The sequence below is a fragment of the Lissotriton helveticus genome, chromosome 3_1, assembly GCF_964261635.1.
Source record: "Lissotriton helveticus chromosome 3_1, aLisHel1.1, whole genome shotgun sequence".
NCBI lineage: Eukaryota > Metazoa > Chordata > Amphibia > Caudata > Salamandridae > Lissotriton > Lissotriton helveticus.
Window position 1 is genome coordinate 260,234,647 of NC_136061.1, and position 13,260 is coordinate 260,247,906.

The following is a 13,260-nucleotide window of genomic DNA, read 5'->3' on the forward strand; positions in this document are numbered from 1 at the left end:
ACATGATCTAACAGGTTAGTGACTTTATTAACTGTGGTGGACCTCCATCCACCTGATTAATAATTCTCTTTCTTACAACAGACCTAAAGAAATCTAATATGCAGGGGTTTTCATACACAGTCCATTAATATATAATTAATTAAAAATAGTGAGTGTATTACTTCTCCCGAGACTGTGTTTGAGAAGGGTGAAGCAATAGAGTGCTCTAACAAGCGAAAAAAGATAATTTCCTACGTAAAGGCATCTTTTTCCTTCCTTATCAAAGCATTCATTGCATGTTTCAGGACTCTGATAAACCGTGTGAGGCTGGTGCTCTCTGAAAAGGCAACCTAAACTATGACCATTGAAGCTAGAGTTGCGGTGGATGCTGAGAGGGTTGCCCACACTAGAAGAGCAGTCACACACAGCGCAACAGTGGGTACTTAGTGGCAGCTGTGGCCCGGAGGACCCATAGGTACTAAAGGGCAGCCAAGCCCCCATATAGAGTCCTTACCCTGGGTGGGTAGTAGTGAGTACTTTGAGGGGATCTCAGCCTTTGAGGAGCAATGGCTGCAGAAGAGCAGTCAACCCTCACTCCTGAGGAGGAGTGGGTCCTGAGAGGGCACCCTAGCCACACACCTGCAAAACAGTGTGCACAGAGGATCAGCCCCATCCCATTTCAAGGAGCAGTGGGTGTTGAGGGGTAAACAAACACTGCTATGTGGGTGCCAAACTGGGGGCGTGGCCAAGCAGGCTACGATGGCAGACGTGCACTGTTGAGGCTCCGCAGCGTCGGTCCCAGTCAACAATCGAGAATTCTGAAGTCGGAACCCGAGAGGCACCAGACGACGTTGGGCCACCACTGAAGCGCTATAGCCATCAGGGTGAATCGGCACCGACAAGGCACCCGATGGAAGGCGACAAGATGGCGGCGACCCGCGGCGTTGCCTGACACCCAGAGGCCGGAACGCGCGGGGAAAGGCGCGACCCAGGAAGCCCTAGCAGCGGGGAAGTGAAGCAGCCTCCACACCTGGCAGCGGCTCTTTGGGGGTGAGACGCCGCCGCGAACCCTCGAGGGGCGAGCAGATTCTGGTAACCCCGAACAATAGCGGTACTGTGTACTGCATTTGCCATTTTACACGTAATGTACTGCATTTGCCATTTTACACGTGCTAAATTACATGTTGACCTCGATTCCATGCAATGCTCTGATCTTCCATTTTATTTCATCGCACTTCCATTTTGTGCTGCTTTGCCCTGTAGTTACACTTCAGCAGTAACATAAACATGTTTTTCACGTAAACCAGTAAAAGCAGGTGCGAGGCATCTCGTGAGGAAGCCTCGTGAGGTTATGTTGTACCTTCAGAGTGTTTTCATGCATTCTATACTTATCTCTAGGACAGAGGGAGGATGGCCGTGCAAGTCTCCAAGCCCGGAGATTGGGAAAGGAATGTCTTTTGCCTCGGCACAGCCCAAACAGAATCTGGCCAGGTCTGTCTGGGTGGGTCTGATGCAGAGATGGGGGCCAGCACTTGTGAATAGATGGGCGAGAGCGCCTGCTAGAGGCTTCTCGAACAGGTTGATTTAAGCTATAAAAAGCGGTGTCTGTGGGGTGGAGCTCAGGAACTCAGTCTTGGAGTGGACGCACTCGCGGGACAACTTTGGTGCCCGAAGAGATTACTCCCTGCGCCCCGGTCTACGGGTTCCCGACTTGGTGTTCAGTGTTTGGCCCAGGGATGTTGAAGTCTCCGGTGCTGCAAATGAATCTGGTGAGGTGCTTTGTACATTAACTGTTTATATACCTGTATTCACAGTTTCATATTTATGTATATAGTGTGGTGTATTCATTGTTTATTGCCTTTCACTCGGTGCCTAAGAATGTATTAGTTTCAGTGACTTATTGCCTTTGTCTACAATATTAATAAAGCTAATTTTTACCTCCAGTGGAGTGTTGGGGTTTCCATGTGAGTAAGTGGTGTGCGTAAGTTCAGATTACGCAAGTGGGCAAAGCAATACATTTTGGCATAGTCGGTGGCAGGATTCGTAAATTACACGGGGAGGAACATGTTTAAAAAGACGACAGGTGGTTCTGGTTCTTTGGCACCGAGTGAAATCTCTTTAGCCCCCATGCAAATTCCTGGATGGGAGGCGACGCCGTACTCCGCGCTGGCGGGTGAGTATGCTAAAAGCTCAGGATTAAGTGAGAGCTGGTTTGACTGTCTGGGCGAAGCAACACCAGAAGATGTTTTAAATTGTTTACAGAAGGTTCCTGTGGAGAAAAGTAAAGAATTATGCACAGTGGGTCGCAGAGGTTGGGTTTTATTGCATGGCTACCGTCAAGTTTTTGACAAATGTTTATCTCTGCAGCGGGAACAGTTGAGCTTAGAAAAACAACTTGTTGAAGCTAAGAATATTTATACGATGCTATCCTGTCAGAATAAGTTATTACAAGATAAGTTAGAAACATATCAGACGATAGCAGAGCGGGCTGCAGTCCGTGTTGCTGAATACAGATACAAGAAGAGGAGAGGCCGAGTGAGTAAACGGAAGGTTCATCTAGCGATTGCCAAAGCAGGCTTAGATTTTGACCCTTCAAGTTGGGACTCCAATATCTGGGAATCGTCAGAATTCTCCTCAGAAGGAGAGCTGCCCTTGCAAGAGGAGGGAAGAGACGAAAAAGGAAAAAATGCTAAGAGAGTGAAAGCACAGCCCATTCTAAGACGGAAACTTCAAATCGCTCCAGGGAACCCAGATGGAGTCATGTTGAATAGTTTGGAGGATTTTACCCAGCAAGAAATAAGTGATCTTTTAGCGAGGTTTAGACAGAAGCCTGGTGAGATGCTATTAGCGTGGATGGTGCGCCTTTATGATCACGGCGCTTCTGGGGTCATGTTAGATGAGGGGGATGCTGCCAAATTTTGTACTCTCAGTACTGATCCCACTGTGCAGGGATACTTTCGGACTTTCCATGGTGATGATCAAACTACTCTGTTGCAGTTAGCTGCCAGGGGGTGTGGTCACAAGTACCCCACAGATTCCGACTGGCCTGGGAATGAAAAACCATGGTTTACCCTAAGAGATGCTTCACAGAGAATTAAGGAGGAAGGGATGAAGTTGGCGGTTCTTGTAGGTGAGGCGCATAATTTAATGGGTCAGTTAATGATGTGTCAATGCGGAACAAAATCATTTGTTTGGCGCCCCCTGCATACAAAGCTGTAGTAATGACTTTGTTAATTAATCAAATCGGTAATACCATAGGAGAAGTAGTCGAGGCAGTCCGTGAGCTGGGAGAGCTTGGGGAATGGGCCAAGCCAGACAGAGCTTCACGCCCAGAGTCCCGTACTGATAACAACCGAGTGACCAGACGTGATATGTTTTTGGCGCTGTTAAAGGATGGGGTGTCAAGAAGTGAGATTGATGGTATTGAGACGAAAAGCATGTGGGAGATGTACCGTAAGCGAGGACTGGATAGGAAGGAGGGGAGTAGGCATGTGAATAGAAAAGATAACAAGAAAGTGAGTCGCAGGGATGCAGAGCCTGAGGAGAAGCCTGAAAAAGCAGGTCAGGAGATAGAGAGAGAGAGAATGGGAATCTCATGTGAGAGTGACAAAAGAGCAAGGTTGGGACCGAGATTGCACAGACTCAGATGGGGACCGGGAAGAGGAGGAGTTGTTCCCTGAGGGTTACCCAACATTGTATTCAGATCTTATTTATTTATTTATTTAGAAGTTTTCTATAGCGCTAACAAGACCCGAAGGTAGCAGAGCGCTTTACAGTAAGAGGAAAGGCATGGTGAGCAAAAAGATACGTAACACATAAAGGCAGTCCTCAAGACAATGTTGGGGGAGGAGAAGTTCGTAACAGTAGGCCTTTTGGTAGAAGGATACAGAGATAGCACATAGTTCAGAGGGAGATCCTAGTTATCTAGGACCCAGGGAACGGGTGAGGAACAAGGATTTGAGTTGGATCTTGAAGTCTGGATAGGAAGGTAGAGTTCTGATATGAGGGGGGATAGAGTTCTATATTTTGGGGGCATTTCCAGTGAAGGAGCAGTCCGCAGTTTTCTTCTTTCTGGTTTTTGGTGGGATGAGCAACAGGGAGTTGGAGCTTCTCAAATATCTGCTTTGGCCTGCTTTTTTGAGCTTGTTAGCCAAGTATTCTGGTTTACCGGTGTGGAGGGCCTTGTGTGTTAGGCAGGCCGTTCTGAAGGAGCTACGCATTTCCACCGGGAGCCATTCAAGTTCTTTGAGTGCTGGGGAGATGTGGTCAAATTTTTTGCATCCTGTGATCATTCTTGCTGCCGCATGTAGTGTTGTTTTTAATGGAGCCAAGTGTGATTTGGGTATGCCTGTAAGGATTGAGTTCCCATAGTCCAGTCTAGATAGAACTAGAGATTGGGTGGCTAGTTTGAGGTCTTTGTTTGGAATAAAAGGTTTTATTTTATTCAGCAGTCTGAGGTTGAAGAAAGCACTTTTTGCCGAGTTCTTAATGTGGTTTGTCAGGGTTAATTTGGGGTCAAGGGTGAAACCCAGGGATTTGACGGAATCAGTTGGCGTGAGAGAACCTTTAAGAGCATCGATCGACTTCAGCCATTCAGTGATTTGAGGATTGTCTTCTTTGTTTGAGATGAGAAGAGTTTCGGTCTTGTCGGGATTGAGTTTCAGGTGTTTTTTTGTTAGCCAGTCTTGAACATCTTTTAAGACAGCATTTAGTCTGTGGATGTCATTAAGCGAGGAGGTTTCCAGGTAGATCTGCATGTCATCCGCGTAGAGGTGGAAGAGGATATTGGCATTCCTGAGTAGTTTGGCGAGCGGTTCCATATAAATGTTGAAGAGCTGAGGTGAAAGTACTGATCCTTGGGGGACACCCTTGTTGACTTGCTGCGTTTCAGAGGTGAAGTTCTTCCGTTTTATTATTTGCGAACGGTTGTGGAGAAAGGAAGAAAACCAATCAAGGACAACTTCGCCGAGGCCAGCTCTTGCTTGCAGAGTTTTGATGAGGAGCTTATGGTCTACCGTGTCGAAGGCTGCGGATAGATCAAGGAGTATGAGAAGGCAGCACTTGTCAGCGTCAAGAGAACCGTGAATGTCATCTAAGATGTTCAGCATCGCGGTTTCTGTGCTGCGGCCTTGTCTGAAGCCAGATTGGAGGGGATCGAGGAGATTGATGTTCTCCAGATGATGAGTCAGTTGCAGAAGAACACAGCGTTCCAGTGTTTTGGCGAGTAGAGGGAGGTTAGATATCGGTCTGAAATTGTTTAAGTCTGCAGAGTCAAGACCGGGTTTTTTCAGTAAAGGAGTGACTTGTCCCATTTTTAGGCAGTCAGGGACCACTCCGCTTTGTAGGGAGCTGTTTATGATTTTGCCCCAGATGGGAGCTAAAGTGAGCTTCATTTTTTTGACTAGTGAGGGAGGAATGGGGTCTGAGATGTGAGCTGATGGTTTGGCGGTCGAGATCAGCGAGATTATCTCAGTTTCCTGCACGTGGCGAAAGCTTAGCCACGGGGCGGGGAGGGGGCCAGAGAGGAGGGTCTGAGGGATGGCCGCGTTACTGATGTCTAGAGATAGTTCAATTTTTAGGACCTTGTCGTTGAAGAAGCTGGCGAAGTTATCGCAAAGTTCTTTGGACGCTTGCAAGGGTGGGGGTAGAGGCTTAGGATGTTTGATGTCTGATTATGTTGAAGAGCTCCTTAGGTCTGTTTTTGGAGTTGGCTAGAGCCTCTCGGAAGAAGCTGGATTTCTTGCTTTTGATATTGTTGTTGTACTTCTTGCGGGCTGTTTTTAGTTGTAGGCGAAGGGTGGTTGTTGGGTTGTTTCTCCACTTTCTTTCTTTGGTTCTCAATGATCTTCTTTCTGCGTTGAGGTCCGCATTGAACCACGTTCTGGATGGGGTGGCGCGGCTTCTTTTGAGCTTTGGAGGAGCTAGATTATCGAGAATGGAGACTAGCTCAGAGTTGTAGTGGTCAGTGAGTTCGTTGGTCGAAAGATGTGGGGAGTTGTCTAGAAGAAGAGAACTTAGCTGCCCTTCTAGAATGTCTAGGGGGACTTGGGAGAGGTTTCTTGACCATTTGGGTGGGTCTTGGGGAGGTTTAAGCGGGATGATGGGGTGATTAATGTGATATAGGATCATATGGTGATCTGACCAGTCAACAGGGAGTATGTGGTTGATCGTGATTGAATTCTTTTGTGCAATGATGGCGTCCAATGTGGCTCCTTTGTAATGTGTCTCCTCGGTGCAATGTTGAGTGAGGTTGTTGTCGGTGAGGAGGTTGGATAGTGATCTAATTAGAGGGTTATGGGATTCATTCCATCGGAGATTCAGGTCACCAAGAATTATGTTTTTGGAGTCATCGAGAGCGTCTTGGGCGATCAGGTTGGATAGTTGGTCTCCAAACTCATTGTTTCTGCCCGGGGGGTGATAAAGAAGATGGCAGAGTAGAGAGTCATTGTCTTTGGTTTTGATGGAAGCGGATAGGCATTCAAATGAGTTGTATTCAAAGGGGGAGGTTTCTGTGATGTTCCAGCTGTCCTTGTGGATGATAGCAACTCCACCTCCTCGTTGTTCTATCCTGTCTTTGGAGATGAGGGAGAATCCCGGTGGAACCAGCATGTCTAGGCAGGGGGGAGATGACTTATTAAGCCGGGTCTCAGTGAGGAACGCAACATCTATGTCGTGTGTGAGGATGGCTTCAGCTATGTCCGTTGCATGTAATGAGGCCGATCTGCAGTTCATTAGGAGGCAGTTGGTGATTCTCTCCTGAGTGCTGGTGGTTTTGTCTTTAACTTCTCTGGGTATGGCGGTGAGGACTGGTAGTCTTTGTCGTTTGAGGATGGGTTGATCTTTCCGGAAACCAGTGATTACTTGGATTTTAGATTTAGGTGAGACTGAGATGGGAGAGTCGTAGGTCGTGGCTAGTGATGCTGCTTCACTGTCTGACATGGGGGCTTCTGATCTGAGTGGTCTGGTGGTCAAGTGATTTGAGCCTGCTAGGGAGTGAGATGGGTTAGTTGTTGGGGGCTTGGTCCGTGAGGTTCTGGGGAGTTCAGTTTTTTTGGGCCTGGAAGCCAGGACCTTGGGGTAGGGATCAATCGGGAGGGTGTTGAGGGCTTCTGAGGGTCCCTGGGTGATGATGGCATTGGCGAGGAGGGGCGTTGGGGGAGGGGTATTGGAAGGTTTGGGGGTATTACATTGAGTACTGAGGGGTACTATGGGACCCTGGGTGATGTTGGGGTTGGCGAGGAGGGGTGTTCGGGTAGGGTGATTGACGGGAGTACAGGCAAAACCGAGGTTGAGGAGTGTTACTGTAAGGCCTTGGGTGATGGAGTCGACCTGTTTTTCCAAGGCTGAGAGCCGTCTGGTTATGGAATCGATGGGGGTGTTGTGGGCATCTGCAGTGGGGCCGGGCGTAGTGTGGTTAGGGAGAGTAAGTTGAGAGATAGGGATCAGGGTAGAGCCGGGACCTGCGCCGGGCAGATGCAGAGCTGCGCAGGCGAAAATTAGATTAGGAAATTGGCCAAGCACCGGTGCAGGGATGGGCTCGCAAAGATAATAGACCACATGTGAGGGTTGAGATCTATTGGAAAAATAGAAATGTTCAGGAGGTGCGGGCTTTGGTAGACACGGGAGCGGAGGCCACATTGATACATGGCAATCCACGAAAATTTAAAGGACAGTATTTTACTATCACAGGTTTGGGAGGACAGGAGACACCAGCAGTGCAAACGGTAATTCAGATGAAAATAGGCAGACTTTCCAAGAGAGCATACACTGTTTTGATTGTGCCTATTCCTGAGTACATTATTGGTATTGACATTCTGAAAGGTATGACCCTATACTTAGATGATGGATGCTATCAGTTTGGGTCAGAGCAGTACTTCTCGGTAGCTGCTGTGAGGGTGGGGCGCTTGAAGATTCCCCCAGTGAAGGTGCCCCAAGCAACAAAAGTGGTTCATATAAAGCAGTACAGGATTCCAGGGGGACATGATCAGATTACCGCAACCATTCGGGACTTGGTAGAGGCGGGTGTGGTGAGATCGATTACCACGGCGTGGAATAACCCCGTGTGGCCCTTGCGCAAACCTGACAGAAGCTGGTGCATGACAGTTGATTACGGCGAGCTTAATAAGCATACGCCCCCGTTGACAGCCGCGGTCCCAGACACCATCACCTTGATTGAGAAAATTCAGAAACACAATGGGATATGGTATGCGGCACTGCTTTTTTCACAATTCCACTTGCCCCTGAGTGCCAGGAACAATTCGCATTCTCATGGGGTGGTAGGCATTTTTCGTTTCAATCTCTTCCTATGGGGTATTTACATAATCCCACGATCTGTCACCGGCTGGTGGCAGAGCATTTGGACGAGGTGTCAATCATTTCTGGAGTGCAACTTTGCCATTACATTGATGATGTGTTGATTCAAGGAGAGACCCAAGAACAGGTGCAGGCTCAATTAGACAGAGTGGTAGAGCACTTGCAAAGCAAAGGGTGGGTGATTAACCCCGAGAAGGTGCAGGGACCCTCTCAGAGTGTGAAGTTTTTAGGCATTCAGTGGCATCAGGGACACAGGGAAGTGCTGCCACAAGTGAGGCAAAAGATCGAAGAGTTTGCAGTGCCAAACAACAGGAAGGAAGCGCAGCGTTTCATTGGATTGTTTGGTTTTTGGAGACAGCACATTCCCCATTTGAGTCAGATTTTGGCCCCTCTGTACAAGGTGACACGGAAGAAGCATGAGTTTGAGTGGGGGGAGGCACAGCAACAGGCGTTCGAGTCATCGAAGGAGGCTATACAGCGTGCCTTGGATTTATGGCCCATACGAGAAGGAAGCATTGATTTAAATGTAACTGTTCAGGATCAGTATGCAACCTGGAGCCTGTAGCAAAAGCAGGGGAGACAGAAAGTGTCCCTAGGGTTTTGGACAAAGAAATTACCTGATGCTGGAGAGCGGTACACTCCTTTTGAGAAGCAGTTGTTGGCATGTTATTGGGCTCTGGTGGATACCGAGCAGTTGACCCTAGGGCACAATGTGTTTTTGAGACCTGAGATACCTATCATGCAATGGGTGATGAGCTCACCCAAGACACACAGGATTGGGCATGCACAGGAGGCTAGTGTCATAAAGTGGAAGTGGTACATACAAGACAGAGCGCGAGTTGGTCCTAAGGGTACCGCCGTGCTGCATGAGCAAGTGGCACAGACTCCTGTAGCAGATGCAGAGATGTTGCAAGATGTACCTAAAGTGCGTGAGTCCCCAATGAAATGGGGTGGGCCTTTTTCAGAGTTGTCCGCAGAGGACAAAAAGCATGTGTGGTTTACAGATGGCTCAGCCAGATATGTGGGGACCAAGAGACATTGGAAGGCAGTGTCATATAATCCGGTGACCAAAAAGTTGTTGTCAACTACTGGAGAGGGAAGAAGTAGTCAGTTTGCAGAATTGATTGCTGTTTACCAGGCATTAAAGCAAGAGCTCCCTGGTACATGTCACATTTACACTGATTCATGGTCTACGGCCAATGGGTTAGCCACTTGGCTTCCCACATGGCATGCTCACAATTGGATGATTCACAACAGGGAGGTCTGGGGAAAGGAGTTGTGGCAGGAAATTTGGGAATTGTTGTCACAGAGTATCATGTCGATGCTCATTGCCCGACTGACTCACTAGAGCGTTGGGGCAATTCCTTTGCAGACCAAGAAGCGAAGATTCATTAAGCTGAGGTGGAGACGCAGGATTCTGACTTGGTGGGCATGGCTAAATGGGCGCACCAGAAAAGTGGACACTTGGGCGAGCGAGCCACTAGCAGGTGGGCTGAAGGAAGAGGGATGTATATTCCCCTAGATTTGATTAAGACTGCAATCATTCACTGTCCTGTTTGTCAGCATACTCAGCACAGACCAGTTCCACAGGTAGTGAGAGGCCAGTTGGGCAGAGGGAAGTTACCAGGGCAGATATGGCAAATTGATTTCATCGGGCCGATGCCAATGAGTCGAGGATGTCAGTATGCATGCACGGTGGTGGATACCTAATCTGGCTATCTCATCGCCTTTCCATGCCAGAGAGCAACCCATTCTAACACTCTGAAAACGTTGAATTTGTTGATCTCGTGTTACGAATTCCATTGCAGGTCCAAAGTGACAATGGGTCACACTTTAAAGGAAAGATGGTGCAAGATTTTTGTGTGCAGCATAACATTGAATGGATCTATCACAAAGCCTATTACCCACAGGCAGCAGGTTTGATTGAGAGAATGAATGGTTTGCTGAAAGAGCAGTTGAAAAAGGTGTCTGATGGGTCATTGAAGGGGTGGAGGGATCATTTGTCTGATGCATTGCAGATTTTAAACAACCAACCTCTTGCTGATGCAGAGACTCCTTTGATGCGCATGTTGACCCCAGCTTTGCAGATTAAGCCCCATGTGGCCACAAACTCGATTCTGTATTGGGAGACAGCTCCCGGAGCTTTGGCTCCATATCGTGCCACACCAGAAGCTGCCGGACTTGATTTACATGCCTTGAAACTTTATCGATTGCAACCACAAGACATTACCTTGATTGAGACAGGAATTGGAGTTCAAATTCCCCCAGAGCATTTCGGGCTAATCGCCCCTCGATCTGGGCTTGCACTTAAAGGCATCCAGGTTTTGGGAGGGGTGGTCGATGCCGATTACCAGGGGGAGATCAAAGTTATCCTATTGAACAGTGGAAACAATGATCTGATTGTGCAACCCAGAGACCGTGTTGCCCAAATGGTCATCATGCCAGTTTATGGAGGAAATGTCATGAAGGGGACGGCCCCGGCCCTTCTAACTGTGCGAGGAAAGGGCGGGTTCGGATCTACTGACAAGAATGTAGGGGCAAAATTGTGGGTGGAATCCCCAAACAAACCTCCTGAATCTGCAGAATTGATCGCTAAGGGCAAGGATAACATCCTAGTCATCATGAAACCAGGACTGGAAAAGTGGGAAAATGTACCTGCTGAACAATGTTATTTGCGAGAGTGATTATACCAGTTTGTTTTCTGTTTCTAGATCACAGTATGGCTTGCCGCTGCGATGCTTGCGCTGTGTGGTCAATGTTTGGGCGTGTCCGGAGGGGTCCGGGAGGGCCCGGGGATGCCGAAGGGGATCAACCGCCCGAGTCGGATGACAGCAGTGTTGCAGCAACCGGATAACATCTGGACCTACTTGGCTGGGAATGTGCTGAACACTTCCCACTTCTGTATGATAAATCTTCAGAGTACAGCTGATATGATATCAACGTGTCTTGTTGCCATACCTATCCCTGCACAGGTGCTTCTGCACATTTTCAACCAAACTAACTTTGATGGGGTAGTGGAGGAAAGTGATGTTCAAACACATCTGAGTCTTTATGAGAACTGTCGCTTTGCCCGGAGGTTACAGATAGCCTCTGGAGGAACATGACAAGTATTGTTACCTACAATATCTCTACTGGAGACATTTGCTATCAATTAACTTGTGACCCTACTAAGATTGGCAAGTGTGGCCAATTAAAACTAGAGAAAAGGAAACAATGGACCCCTGATCAACAAACATTATGTCAGTCACGACATGACAGTTTTTGTAGTAATGTTACCAATTATATGGTTTGTAATCACACCGTATTAGTGGCTAGCCATGTTAACCATGTGAAATTACCTAAAGGATGGTTGTTCTCGTGTGGTAATATTTCATACACTTATATACCAGCTAACATAACTGGAGGACCTTGTGCCTTATCACGATTAAGTCTTATGCTTTTTCCCATGCATTCTGTTACACGTATTCGCTCTTCTAGAGCCGCTATTCAATTACTTGAGGATTGTGACTCCGATATTGACTTGCTTTCTAGAACAGAATATACTAGTTTGGCTCTTTCCATTGTAGGAGTGCCAGGACTGTCCGTTTATAATGCCAGGACAATTGCAAAGCTTGCCTGTTTAATAGTGTAAAATCTCAATCATACTTCTGCTGCTTTAGCTGAATTATTATTAGATGTTCAAGGAACAAGAAAAGCCGTTTTTGCAAAATAGGGCAGCTGTGGACTATTTGTTGCTAAAACATAACCACGGTTGCGAGGACTTTGATGGGCTCTGTTGTTTCAATTTATCTGATCATTCTACATCTATCCATGCACATATTAATGCTTTAAAAGATTTAGTGAAAGGGGTTACCCAAGACGTTGACCGAGGATGGTGGGATTGGTTGTTTGGATGGCTGCCTAATTTTGGACAGCTTCGGTATATCTTGGGTGTTATTATAGTCATTATTTGCATTTTTATTTCATTATGTTGTTGCATTCAATGCATTCCTAATCTTGTCTCCCTTTTTAGGCCCAGGTCCATGGTATTTAGGCCAATGGGGTATGATAGGTGAATCGAAGGTCAAGGGGTGGAATGTACTGCATTTGCCATTTTACACGTAATGTACTGCATTTGCCATTTTACACGTGCTAAATTACATGTTGACCTCGATTCCATGCAATGCTCTGATCTTCCATTTTATTTCATCGCACTTCCATTTTGTGCTGCTTTGCCCTGTAGTTACACTTCAGCAGTAAGATAAACATGTTTTTCACATAAACCAGTACAAGCAGGTGCGAGGCATCTCGTGAGGAAGCCTTGTGAGGTTATGTTGTACCTTCAGAGTGTTTTCATGCATTCCATACTTATCTCTATGACAGAGGGAGGATGACCGTGCAAGTCTCCAAGGCCGGAGATTGGGACAGGAATGTCTTTTGCCTCGGCACAGCCCAAACAGAATCTGGCCAGGTCTGTCCGGGTGGGTCTGATGCAGAGATGGGGGCCAGCACTTGTGAATAGATGGGCGAGAGCGCCTGCTAGAGGCTTCTCGAACAGGTTGATTTAAGCTATAAAAAGCGGTGTCTGTGGGATGGAGCTCAGGAACTCAGTCTTGGAGTAGACGCACTCGCGGGACAACTTTGGTGCCCGAAGAGATTACTCCCTGAGCCCCGGTCTACGGGTTCCCGACTTGGTGTTCAGTGTTTGGCCCAGGGATGTTGACGTCTCCGGTGCTGCAAATGAATCTGGTGAGGTGCTTTGTACATTAACTGTTTATATACCTGTATTCACAGTTTCATATTTATGTATATAGTGTGGTGTATTCATTGTTTATTGCCTTTCACTCGGTGCCTAAGAATTTATTAGTTTCAGTGACTTATTGCCTTTGTCTACAATATTAATAAAGCTAATTTTTACCTCCAGTGGAGTGTTGGAGTTTCCATGTGAGTAAGTGGTGTGCGTAAATTCAGATTACGCAAGTGGGCAAA

General features: G+C 47.3%; 1 pseudogene; it reads left to right on the plus strand.

The window, feature by feature from the left end:
- The first annotated feature begins 11,087 nt into the window (after window positions 1-11,087).
- On the plus strand, window positions 11,088-12,354 carry LOC144822910 (uncharacterized; annotated as a pseudogene).
- Window positions 12,355-13,260: the final 906 nt, after the last annotated feature.